The sequence below is a fragment of the Pelodiscus sinensis genome, chromosome 5, assembly GCF_049634645.1.
Source record: "Pelodiscus sinensis isolate JC-2024 chromosome 5, ASM4963464v1, whole genome shotgun sequence".
Taxonomy (NCBI): Eukaryota; Metazoa; Chordata; order Testudines; family Trionychidae; genus Pelodiscus; species Pelodiscus sinensis.
The window spans coordinates 110,428,646-110,442,582 of record NC_134715.1 but is presented as its reverse complement, the minus strand read 5'-3'; positions in this window follow the sequence as shown (position 1 = coordinate 110,442,582).

Below are 13,937 nucleotides of genomic sequence, written 5' to 3'. Positions count from 1 at the left end.
TCATTGCATTCACACTTGCACTTGCTGCAGTAAAACTTTTGTCATTTGGGGGTGGGCAGGTTTTAAGAACCAATGAACAACAAAGGCTTTGTTGATCAATTTCAAGTGTAGACAAAGCTTCAGATAGACACCAAAAATTATGGACTGAACTGAGAACTGGATTTATAGTTTAACAATTTGTAACCCATTAACCCCCTCGTTTTCTCCTGTGACTGTAAAGGTGTTAACAGGCCACTCTACATTTAACAGTCCCTAACCATATGTGCTAAAGTCTTATGCAAAACAATCTGTTGTATCTTGCATTTTGCTGTGACTCTGGAAGTACCTTTTTCGGACTTGAAGAGCACTGTGTGGGTCCAAAGCTTGTCTTGCTCACCAATGGAAGCTCTCCAATAAAATATATCATCTCACCCACCTTGTCTCTCTAACCATTTCTATAAATAGCTACCTGCACGGGCAATAATAATAGTAAACCTGGGTTACCACATTATTAATGAACACTTGTGATTAGTACTAACCTTTTTTTTTCCCTGAACATTTATCATATTCACTGGAGCTTTCCTTTTACAGGGGCTATGATGCATTTCTTGTGCACTGAAAAAATTTCCATTGAAGTAAGTGGGAATTTTAAGTGTATAAAGAATATATGATAGAGGTCATCATGGAAATTATTTTTGTCCTTTAAGTTGAAAATATCCTGTCCAATTGACAATCTTCAAAGCCACATTGTTGGGAGTTTCACCTGTTCTGCTTTTTCAACACATAAAGCAATAGTTATTTCTTATTTGTGCAATACATATTTTTGGATTGATCCTGCATTTTTTTCAATGCCTAGATTTCCCATTGTCAGAGTAGTTGGCTGTATTGCAAAACCATAGCACTATATAATTTTTAGGCTTGTTTTAAGTTCACCAAAATCATGAACAACTTGGGAACAAGTAGTAATATTTTAATACAGTGGTATTTTTTCATCATTTTACAAAAATCTGTCCACAGTCAATAATAAATAAGATTTATGATGAAATTCAATACTTACCTAAACAAAAATGTTGCAAAATATGGCAGGAGTGTGCCAAAATCTAAAATTAATTAAGTTGTAATGATGAAAAACAACACACATATACAGTAATGCCATCCAAACTTTAGAAATATCCACGGATATGAAATTTCATTTTTATTAAATTAATATTTTGTGAATAAGCTACTTTGATGAAAGAATGTATACACTTATTTAATTAAAACGGGCCTTTTAATTTATCATAGGCTGTCTTAAGAATGTTGAAATGTCTTAAGGATGATGAAGAAAATCAACAGTGATGATATTTTGAAGAATGATTAGGAATTTAATGTTAGAATAATTGCACAGTGCTGTAAGCAGTTCAGAAAACGGGATTATTTAATGATTTAATTTAAAACAAACAATGATTTTATTGAGCTGACAAAGACTAGTATGATCTGCTTTCATAACAAACAACGTGTTAGATCTTCAGAGTGGCATTAAGTAAACTATTCAATTTTCATTCCTTATATAGGTCAGCTCTTAAATTTTGGAATTGTTGACAAATATTATTTATATCTATATTTTTAGATAGATAAAATACATAAAAGAGGTTTCTGTCTGTGAGCTGATTTGTTAAAGAACTTCTCCTAAAGGGTAAGAGTTGGGACCACCAAATGTGGTATGCAGATTCCTCTTAGCCTAACTTAAAGCAAAGTCAGGGTTTGACTGTGCCAGGACAATGAGATGTGCCTGGAATTTGATAGTTTTCCATAACATGGAAAGGGAGGTAGGAGGGACACAATCCTTATACTTACCAATGGAGGCAGTGAGAGCAGGGGAGAGCTATACTGCAGAGTGATCACTGGAAGTAGCCAGTTTGGGATGGGGTTCTGGCATCCTGCTTGCCACTGTTAAGTGTTCTCCCCGCATAGAACCCTTCCTCACCCTAACCCCACTGCTGTGAGACTTTCCCCACAAGAGCATCACTGGGGCCAGCCAGCACACCCCTGCTCACCTCCCCACAGGATCACTGGTGCCACACACACCCCAGCCTGCACTGCTGGGATGCCCAGCATGGTCACTGATGCCCAACCTGCACACTCTTCCATTTCTTCCCACCACTCCTCTGGCAAAGGCCTGTACAGTCCCCCCTACAATTCTGACCCTCCCCCCCCCCCAGGCTGGGCCCAGGGGGTGCCAGTGGGGGACTTTCCTTTTGCCCCTCACTGAGTACCAACAGGAGAGCCTGTAAGGACTCCTGGGCTGGACCCAGGGAGTACCAGCATGGAGGAGGCTGCGTGACCTCATCCATCTGGCCCTGGCTAAGGCCCCTAACCCTTGGCCCTGGCCCCCAATCACTACCCCATACCCCAGGCAGGCTTCTGGCCCTAGACCCCCCTCCCTAACCTCAAATCCCAGGCTGGCTCAAATCACCAAACCCTGAGCCAGCCACCCTCCATGTCTCTGGACTGGGCCCCTTGCCAAGTGTCCCTGCCTCAGTCTAAGATGGATTGTTAATACACCAGGTGTAAATAATTGTTTTGGGGGCAGGAGACAGCTATGCAAGTCTCTCTTTCATTGATAAAGGGGCAAGCAGTTTATGAGCTTGCTCCATATAACACTTTATATGGAGTAAGACAGATTTATTTGGGGCTCTGGTCCCATACTGGGGCTGTGTACCCGGGTGCTGTGCAGTTGCTCATCCTTTGACTGGGCCTTCTCAGAACTGAGCTGATCTCAGTGTCTATTAGGGTGCATCTACACTGCACCCTTACCTCCAAATAAGCTACACAATTTGCACTATGCAAATTGTGTAGCTTATTTTGAGGTAATTTCAAAATAAAGCACTATTCTGAAACATCCTTTAACCCTTGTTATAGAGAGCCCCGTTTTATTTCAAAATAACAGGCACACTCAAAAGACACGGAATAGCTATTTTAGGATACTTCTGGTATACCGAAATAGCTCTGCAGTGTAGACATAGCCTTACTGTGCTATGGGCTATAACTCCAACTCTGTACCAGCGCTGGAGGAGACCAAAGCATCTGTCTCAGCAAGCTGTTCACTGCAACCACCAACTCTACCATAGGTTCTATCTGCAACCACAAAGCAGATAATAAGGTACAGAAAGGACACAATAAAAAAAAAACAAGCAGCCTGGCAGATAGATACTCAGTTACTGCCAGAGCTTACGCCTCTGCCAATTCTGATGTGGTCACTACAAGGCTGTGTCTACATTGGCACCCTTTTCCGGAAATGCTTAAAACGGAACAGTTTTCCGTTATAAGTATTTCCGGAAAAAGCGTGTCTAAATTGGCAGGATGCTTTTCTGGAAAAGTGTCCGTGCCAATGTAGATGCGCTTTTCCGCAAAAAATCCCCGATCGTCATTATCGCGATTGGGGCTTTTTTGCGGAAAACACTACTGTGCTGTCTAAACTGGCCCTTTTTCGGAACAGTTTTCCGGAAAAGGACTTTTGCCCGAACGGGAGCAGCATAGTTTTTCTGGAAAAGCACTGATGATTTTACAGTAGATCGTCAGTGCTTTTCCGGAAAAGCAAGCGGCCAGTGTAGACAGCTTTCAAGTTATTCCGTAAACGCGGCTGCTTTTCCAGAATAAGTGGCCCAGTGTAGACACAGCCCAACTATTATGTGTTCTTAGGTAACTGGGCAAGGTTCTTGGACTGGCAAACAAGTATCTCTATCATCTGGGGAATAAGTAACCAATAATCCTGCCACAGCCCACCAGGTAAGGAACAGAAGCCTAACTAGAATGATGTACTTTGAAAACAAAACTGGGATTTATTGAGGGAGTGTTAACAATATAAGGGAGGAACTGGAAAAGCAGATAAACTTAAAAACAACTTTGTGTTTGCCCCAAAATTAGCCTAAGGACCAGTGCCCAAATGATCCTTGGCAAATACAAAGTTAATCCCTAAAACTGTACTTGTAGGATTCCTCTGACCCATTATGAGACGAACAAATCAATTGGTTATGAACAAAGCTGCTGACGGTAAATAACTCTCTGTCCTTTTGCTTTAGGGTACTGGAGACAGGTAGAACTCAGGACCATCTCATCTGGAACCAGAAACTGATGAAATAGGCAAGTCCCTGGAACCAGTGAGTAGATTCAGGTGTTAGATAGATCAGGTGACCAGTGAAGGACTCCTCCGACGCATGTGCTGTCCTTCTGTAGCCTCTGTGGCATCAACGTTTTAATTCTAACTCGTTTGAATCAGTCTCTGCTTCCTGCCAATGGAAAAAGGGTATGAAAGTCTCTGAAGAAGGGTAGCAAAGATGGAGTCTATTGTGACGGGGTCCCCCTCCCCCCGCCATGCATTATGAAATGGACTTATGGGCACAAATACACATAATTCAAAGATGCTTTGGGCAAATTATCTCATGTAACCTATCAATCTTCATCTCTTAATCCATTGGATTTGTTTATCTTATTTTGGTGTATGTATCATTCTTGTGTGTAAAATTAGACATATGGGGTACAGAATGGTTTATGAATTTTAAATGTGTAAATTTAAAGCCATCTAGGGTGATTCCACTGTTCGGAGGCCTCAATGTCTGGGCAATCATATGAAAATAGCCTTTTGTCCTTAAGTCTTAGCTGTGTTTGGCAGACTGGCCAGGTGACTTTCCATGCAAAAGGGGAATCTTTAAAAACAATAGGAAAGTAGAATAGTGATAGAGATACAGCCCTGTTAGTCTGGTCTAGCTGAAACAAAAGACAGAACTATGTAGCACTTTAAAGACTAACAAGATGGTTTATTAGGTGATGGGCTTTCATGAGCTAGATCCACTTCCTCAGATCAATTTGTGGAAGAAAATTGGCATAACCATATATACCAAAGTGATACAATAAAAAAAAAAATGAACACATATTAAATTGACAAATCAAATTTTAGAACAGAGTGGAGGTGAGGGGGGAAGGTTAGTGTCTGTGAGGTAATGACATTAGGGGTGATAATTGGGGAAGCTATCTTTGTAATGAGTGAGATAATTAGAATCTTTGTAGAGACCCATACATAAAGTGTCAAATGGTTAGGCCTCAGTTGGGCTACGTCTACACTGGTATGATTTTGCGCAAATACTTTTAACGCAGAAGTTTTTGCGTTAAAGAATTTGCGCAAGGGAGCGTCTACACTTGCATGTGCCTTTGCGCAAGAGATGTGCTTTTGCGCAAAAGCATCCGTCCCAGTATAGACGCTCTCTTGCGCAAGAAAGCTCCAATGGCCATTTTAGCCATCGGGTTTTCTTGCGCAAGAAATTAACGTTGCCTTTCTACACTGGCCTCTTGCGCAAGAACAGTTGCGCAAGAGGGCTTATCCCTGAGTGGGAGCGTCAGAGTAGTTGCGAAGAAGCACTGATTTTATACATTAGAATGTCAGTGTAGACAGGTGGCAAGTATAGACAGGTGGCAAGATTTTGCGCAAAAGTGGCCGCTTTGGCGCAATATTTTGCCAATGTAGACGTAGCCTTGGAGTATTGTGTCCAGTTCTGGGCACACATTTCAAGAAAGATGTGGAGAAATTGGAGAGGGTCCAGAGAAGAGCAACAAGAATGATTAAAGGTCTAGAGAACATGACCTATGAAGGAAGGCTGAAAGAATTGGGTTTAGAAAAGAGAAGACTGAGGGGGGACATGATAGCCGTTTTCAGGTATCTAAAAGGGTGTCATAAGGAGGAGGGAGAAAACTTGTTCATCTTGGCCTCTGAGGATAGAACAAGAAGCAATGGGCTTAAACTGCAGCAAAGGAGGTTTAGGTTGAACATTAGGGAAAAGTTCCTAACTGCCAGGGTAGTCAAACACTGGAATAAATTGCCCAGGGAGGTTGTGGAATCCCCATCTCTGGAGATATTTAAGAGCAGGTTAGATAAATGTCTATCAGGGATGGTCTAGACAGTATTTGGTCCTGCCATGAGGGCTGGGGACTGGACTCGATGACCTCTTAAGGTCTCTTCCAGTCCTAGTATTCTATGATTCTATGAAATTTAAGCATGAATGACAATTCTGAAGCTTCTCTTTGAAGTCTGGAGTTAAAATCTCTTTGAAGCAATATGTATGTTTTAAGGTCATTGAAGGAATGGTCAGTCTGGCTGAAATGGCAAGCAACAGCTTTCTCTCTGTGAGAGAGTCTTATGTCTGTTTTGTGTGCATTGATTCTTTGGCGAAGTGTCTGAGAAGTTTGTCCAATGTACATAGCAGATGGACACTTTAGCCACATGATGGCATAAATTATCTTTCTGGATAAACAGGAATATGTGTTCTTGATCTTGTAACTGGCATGGTTAGGTCCAATAATGGTGTCAGCAGAGTAAATATGTGGACAAAGCTGGCACCGGGGTTTGTTGCAAGGGAAAGTTCCAGGGTTGGTATTAGTGTGGTATGTCCTATAGTTGTAGGTAAGAATCATCCTGAGGTTAGGTGGTTGTCTATAGGAGACTATGGGTCTGTCTCCCAGAGCCTCTCGGAGTACAGTATCCTGTTCCAGTATAGGTTGTAGTTTATTGATAATGCATTGGACGGGTTAAAGTTGGGGGCTATAGGTGATGACAAGTGGTGTTCTATTGTTGGTTTTCTTGGGTCTGTCTTGAAGTAGATGGTTTCTGGGTATTTATCTGTCTCTTTCAATTTGTTTTTTTATTTCTCTTTGGCTGGTACACCCGAGGGAAGGAACCTAAAGACTCCAGGGGAGGAACAGCACTGGTTTGGAAGGCTTATGATTACTTCATTAATTGTATTCATTCAACTAGTATATCATGAAAATACTATTAGATGAAAATGTAACAAACATCTTATAAATACCAAAACTAGATGGACTAGATAGATAGATAAATTTTGAGCACTTAATTTTTACCTTGTCCATATGTCTGCGTAACAGAAAGCAACTATACAGTATGATTATTAGAAACCTTGTGAGCTGTGTTTATTGAAACATGCTTATGTGAATTTATCAAAAGTAGTTATAGGACAGATAATTCATCTATTGAGAGTTGAAACAAAGGCAATCTATTGTCCAGTTTTATTAGGTTTTTTTTTTACTTTTCTTTTTATCTTCTGTTCTAGTACTAAGAACCTGGTTATTAAATTCAATTATAGGTCTCTTCCACAATATTACAGGATACCCAGAGTTCTCTTAACTCCCAAGCCCTTATATTTGATTCCTGTCCTGTCTAGACCTTTGTTCTAAATAGTTGCAACTGCACAAGGTTTGCAAAATCCACTGTAAGTATGAAAGACAGGGCTGAATTTAGACGGTTTTAGAGAAATAATTTTCTCAGAAATATGCATTATACTTTTATTCTTTTGAAGTTGGGACTACAGTACATTTGGAAAAATATATGGAGGTAGGGTTTTAGATCTTAGAGCGACAGGCCCTAAGTAATATCTACAGAATCTGGACCACAGTGAATCACCACATTCTGTAATAATGGTTTCTTTTCTCCTTTTTGTATCTCTATTACTGTATCATTTATCTAGTCATGCTTCTGAGATGTAATATCTGCTTTGTAAATGATTCTGGGAAAGTACACTTTGCAAAGTATTCCTCTGAAGTCTTGCCAAATAACTATTATATATAAAAATAGCACAATTCTTCTTATTTATTTGTATTACTTTATTTGCACATTGAAGTTCAGCCCTTATTTGTGTTACAAATAAATAAGGGCTGAAATTCATTGTGCAAATAATGTGAATAGTCCTTGCCTTGAAGACATTACAATCAAAGTACACAATTGGTGAAATCCTGAGCCTGCTGATGTCAATGGCACTTTCAGGCTATTTTAAAAATATAATAGGCCTAAATAATTACAGTTGAATAACATGGTTTAAATACACCCATTCTCATAACTCATTATCATAACCTATTAACATAGGGCCAATTGCTAAATTGCCCTTTGTTTTACCATAGTTGCTGTTTGACCTCTGTGTTGGTACCCTTCTTCTTTGCTATGTTGGTGTCCTTTTTCAAATTAAGACAGGAATTGATCATGGAACAAATGTAATCAGCCTAAAGATAGGGAGTTATCTAAGGACTGAGTGCAGCTGCCCAGTACCTTGTAAGTGATTCAAGCTGAGACCTTAGTCAAGACCAGAAGACCAGAAACAGTGTGCCCTCTAAGATGTGCCCTGGAATAACTGCACAAAAATCCATCAAATGCCACAAATTTGATTATGACAGTCACGTGCAAACTCAGTGACAGCAACTTGTGGTTATCTTGGTAGATTCAGTCCAAGAAATGTTTGTCAGAATATCAAGGCTTCATTATGTTTGAGATAGGAACAAAGAAAGAAAATAAACTGAATTTTGCTCTATATTCACTGGACTAATGCTGACAGCTCTCTTCATGCTGGCAAGGACATGTGGGCATGGTGTAATTGCAATGTAACATGCAGTTGCTACTCTCTTGATTTTCACCCAGTAAAAGTGATAGAATTTATATTTGTAATGTGGTGTGTTCTGTTGATAAAAGTACTTATGTGTACTAACTTTACCGGGTTTTCAGTTCAATCTAATAATGTTGTGGTTCAGTGTAATTATAAACAATTCCAAGTTGTTTCTCTCACATCAAACATATAAACACTGTGGGTAAAGTCTTGCCTACAGTAAAAAGTCAGGGTTTAATGTAGAATTTTAAAAATGATTACTTATTATTTAATGATTTATTGTGGATAGTCTATTTATTATCAAAAGTGTATCCTTTGAAGAGCTGTGTTTAAATGAAGGCAAACAGCAGCAACCAACAAAGGGGCAAATCCTAAGAAGAAATGCTGCCTCATGTTCAAAAGAAAGTGGTTGGATGAAATAATTAAAACATAATCGCAACAATCTAGAGGCAAGGTTTGTATACAACTGAGGGAAATAATCCAGTGCAGTGCTGATGTGGGCTTGATCTGCAAAATTTGTGCTATAGCTAGAATATCCAGCAACTTCTTTTCAGGCGAAAAATGGGAAGATAGACAGAAGTTGGATTATATGAAGAGGCATTTATTTAAAGTCATCAATCTGGTGTACAAATTAGATGCATAAATTCTTTGACTTGTGAAATATTCTATTAGAAACCATTAATGAAAAAACAGCAGAGACTGGAATTGGTGAAAAGAAAATGTTCAAAACTAAATGAAATAAAACTTCTCATAGATAAATATTCTGCTTGGAGTACAAATGAAATCTTCATGAACTCCATGCAAAATATTAATGAACACAAGGCAAAGCACCTGCATGCACCAGCAAATCTATATAGCACAAACTATGCTTTCGAGTTTTTGAGTCAATCAACTATTTCATGCTGAAGTTTCACCTCTCTTCCTAGCATTCACTTGTTATTGATGAAAGCACAGATATTTCTATTAACAAGATGCTTGTAACATACTTGAAGTTCAGAGATGCAGCACCTGCAGTATATAAAACAGTGTTTGGTAGAATTATTAACTTATCTGCTTATAATATGAAAGCTATAACAGCTGCTATCAAAGATTTCTGCACTCTGAATAAGCTGGATGTGATGAAAATGAGGATGATCACTTCAAAAAGTGCTTCTGTCTTTCTAGGGAAAAACAATGTGGTTGACACAATTCAAGCAGTTCATTCCACATTTAACAGAACATCACTGTGTGGCCCATTGTGAAGATCTGGGTTAGTTGATGATGGTACAAAGTACCATCATGAAGAAAATAACACACTTTGAAGATTTGCAGAAGACTGTATAAATGGTCTTTTAATCTGAACAGGACAATTCGAGATGGCAAATATCACAGAAAATAAAATTTATTATTTAAACCTGTAAATGAAGTGAGGTGACTAGCTATACTTCTGCTGTAAGTGCTTTAGTGCACAATTACAAGACCCTTCTTAGATACTTTCAACATCAAAGCTCAGAAAATAGCGACCCAATAGCAAAGTACTGCCTGAAGAAGCTCTCTGAAACTAATTACAGTAAACTTCCGATAATCCGGCACCTTTAGGACCCAGGGTGTGCCGGATTATCAAATATGCCGGACTATCAGAAGGGGGGGCTATGAGGGGTCTGGAGTGCGGTGGGAGGGGATGCCACCCCAGACCTCTCATAGCCCCCCCTTACGATAGTCAGGCTCTGCCCCAGGAGTCACTGATTCAGCCGCTGCTGGTCAGTTTCAGCAGCAGCTGAATTGGGGATGCCTGCAATAGAGCAGCTGGGGTGCTGCCGGGTTGGTCCCGTAGCGCTGCTCCTCGGGGCTGCGGGACCAACCCAGCAGCACCCCAGCTGCTCTTGGGGAAGCCGGGAGCAGAGCAGCTGGGGTGCTGCCGGGTTGGTCTGGTAGCGCTGCCCCTCGGGGCTGCGGGACCAACCTGGCAGCACCCCAGCTGCTCTTGGGGACGCCTGGGGCAGAGCAGCTGGAGTGCTGCCGGGTTGGTCCCGCAGCCCCGAGGGGCAGCGCTACCAGACCAACCCGGCAGCACCCCAGCTGCTCTGCTCCCGGCTTCCCCGATTCAGCTGCTGGTCAGTTTCAGCAGCAGCTGAATGGGGGAAGCCTGTCCGGCTGCCCCAGGACTTCCGGGTTCCTGATGGTGCCGGACCATCAGGAGTCCCGGAGCATTGGATGCCAGACTAATGGAGTTTTACTGTACTATATCACTAACTGCATTAAATGATGTCTTATATGAATGATAACTGACCAAAGAGCTCTTTAACAACTGAAGCTGTTCAAGGGCCCAGATCTGCAAAATGAGTGGCCAGTATCTTGGAGAAACAGTCTCTTGGAGCAACGGTGTTAAAAAAATCTAATTGCATTCAAGCACAAGAGACAAACAGTTTAGCAGTAAATCTCTTCTAAGTTTCATATTGCTATTGTGCGATCATCTGAATAAAAGTTTTCCAGAAAAGGAACTAAATGAATGGGCAGCTTTTGACTTTCCCTCACTTTCATCACAGCAAATAAGTCATGAATTTAGCACTGAAAATATTAGCAAGCTAGTTGCTAAATACAGAACATTTTTGGACCTTAGCCAAGAGAAATAATCTGCCCAAAACATCATGGAGGAGGAGTTCATTGTGAACAAGTACAATGATTACAAATACATAATTGCAGAGATACATGAAGGAAAGTTGAGATAAAGTTCAGGGAAAGGGTGACTTTAAGTATACAAAATGCAGAACAATATAGTGATGCATTAGTTTTCTGATCTTACCAACTACCTGTATTGTTTGGGGTTCCTGGCTTCAGGGCTGTTTGTTAACAGCCAGGTGCCTTATTGATTGTTCACTGTGGCTACGTCTAGACTGCAAGCCTCTTTCGAAAGAGGCTTTTTCGAAAGATACTTTTGAAAAAGCCTCTTTTGAAAAAGAGCGTCTAGACAACAATACGTGGATCGGAAAATCGATCTGCTTTTTCGAAAAAGAGCGTCCTGACTGCTGGACGCTCTTTCGAAAGGAAAAGCCACCCGGAACCGCTTCTGCCAGGTTATGGGGGCAGCATTTCCTTCCGGGTGCTGCTGCCTGCCCTTTGCAGAGACACATGGTTAAAGGGACGCCTCTGAACACCCGTTGCTCTGCTCCTGCAGCTGCCTTTGCTGTCCCTCTAGGAGGTAAGCAAGGCATTGCAGTGCTTGTTTGGAGTGCTCAGCTTCCTGGGACACCCCAGCAGGTTTTTTGTTTGGAGGTTTTTCTGTTTTAGACCCGTTTTTTTGGCATGGAGCCAGAGCTGCCCCTGGGCAGGTGATGGCTCCATGCCATCATACTGCAAGTGTTGCTGCATCTGCATGACATAGTCATTAGGCTGCTTCCCCATCTGGACCCAGACCAGAGGTATGAAGGGATCGTCCGTCATGCAGCCCCACTGCCCTTGCCTCCAAACTTCTTTGTGGACAGGCGTGTTTGGAGGCTTGACACCAGCTCTGACTGGTGGGACCGGCTCGTTATAGAGCTCTGGGATGACCAAGAGTGGCTATGCAACTTCCGGATGTGAAAGACCACTTTCCAGGAGCTGTGTACCTGGCTCGCCCCGGCTCTGCAACGGCAAGACACCCACCTGCGGCCCACTATCCCCCTGGAAAAGAGGGTTGCTATTGCCCTCTGGAAGCTGGCCACCCCCGACAGCTACCGCTCCGTGGGACACCAATTTGGAGTGGGCAGGTCTACTGTTGGATACATCCTGATGGAGGTAAGTCAATGTCTGGGGACAGTCACAGTTTGTGGGGGGAAGGGAGACTGTCAGGAAGGGCAAAGTGGAGTGGGAGGGAGCTCCTCCACTCACCCTGAACTGCTGGGGGGGGGGAGTTCTCGGGGTGTTTGAGAGGGAAGGTGGGTGGTGGGTTCTCCTCCTAAGAGATAAGGCACCCCTTCTAAAATTTTGTTGTCTGTCTCTTTCTGCAGGTGGTGAGGGCCATCAATTCTGAGCTGCTCAACAGGCTCGTCTGTCTAGCAGATCTGGACAGCGTCATGGCCGGCTTTGCTGCCCTTGGCTTCCCGAATTGTGGAGGGGCACTCGATGGGACACACATTCCAATCCGTGCACCGCCCCATCGAGCAGCCCAGTTCATTAACAGAAAGGGCTACTTTTCTATGGTCCTCCAGGCCCTGGTCGACTATTGTGGCCAGTTTTCTGACATTTGTGTTGGGTGGTCAGGGTGGGCACATGATGCCCACATCTTCAGGAACTCGTACCTCTACCGGAGGTTTGAGGCAGGAACATTTTTCCCACATCACGACTTTGCGGTTGGGGATGTGCACATGCCGGTGTGCATAGTGGCTGATGCCGTGGCTGATGAAGCCCTATACCGGCCACCTGGATGCGAGCAAGGAGCAGTTTAATGCTCACCTTAACCGGGCTCGCAACCAGGTGGAATGTGCATTCGAACGTTTAAAAGGGAGATTCCGGTGCTTGCTCACACGGCTAGACATGGGGGAGCGCAACATCCCTGAGGTGGTGGCCGCGTGTTGCATTCTCCATAACCTGGTGGAGAGGAAAAGGGAGGCCTTCCTACCAGGGTGGGGTACAGGTGCTGATGGTCAGGAGAGGCACTTTGCCCAGCCCCGGACAGCTGCCATCCGTCAGGCTCACCGGTCTGCCGTTTGCATACGGGAGGCCCTACAGGAGCGATTCTCAATTGGAGGCCACTGACTCTACTGAGGGGCTTCTGCCTGGGGAATTGGCTCTGGCCCAATAAAAACTTCCCTTCTCAACCCATCTCCTGACCCTGCTGGTAGAAATAATAAACACCAGGGTTTGTCTCAAAAGATTAAGTTCTGTTTTATTGTTATAAATGTCAGTCAGTGAAAAATTGTATAACGTTGCAAACATAAAAAAGCTTTTGATTTTTGATGTATAAAATATACTTTCATGACAAACTATGTACAATAAACATTTTCTTTAACACAATCCTTGTTATTTAACTGGCGTGATGGGGGTGCTTGAAACCTGGAGAGTGGAAGGGGACTTGAAACCTGGAGGGGGGAAGGGGATCAGGTTGCATGGTGCTTGCCTGCTGTCAGTCTCCTGCTTGGGCCTCGTGTTTGGGGTCCACCATGGCCACAGGATCGGGTGGGGCGACTGTCTGTTGGCTGGACAACAGAGGGTAGGTGCTCTTGGGACTGGGAGGCCTGGAGGAGAGGAGGGCCAGGGGGAGAGAGGGGCTCAGGAACTGGGAGGGCTGGGGGAGAGGGAGGTACAAGGGGGGAAAGGGATGGTGCTGTGGAAGGGGGGTTTGGTGGGGCGGAGTCATGGGGTGCTGGAGGAGCAGGACCAGGCACAGGTGCAGGCAAGCCGCAGACCTCCCTGAGAGTGGCACACAGGGACGTGCGCTGCTAGACAAGCTCCTCCATCAGCCGATCATGCCACCGAGCCTCTACCTCCGCCCTCTCTCGCAGGATGGTGTTGAGGTCCTGCACGGCCGCCACATGCTGCCTCAGGATGTCCTCATACACATGCCTGTGTCTGCGGCTCCCATGT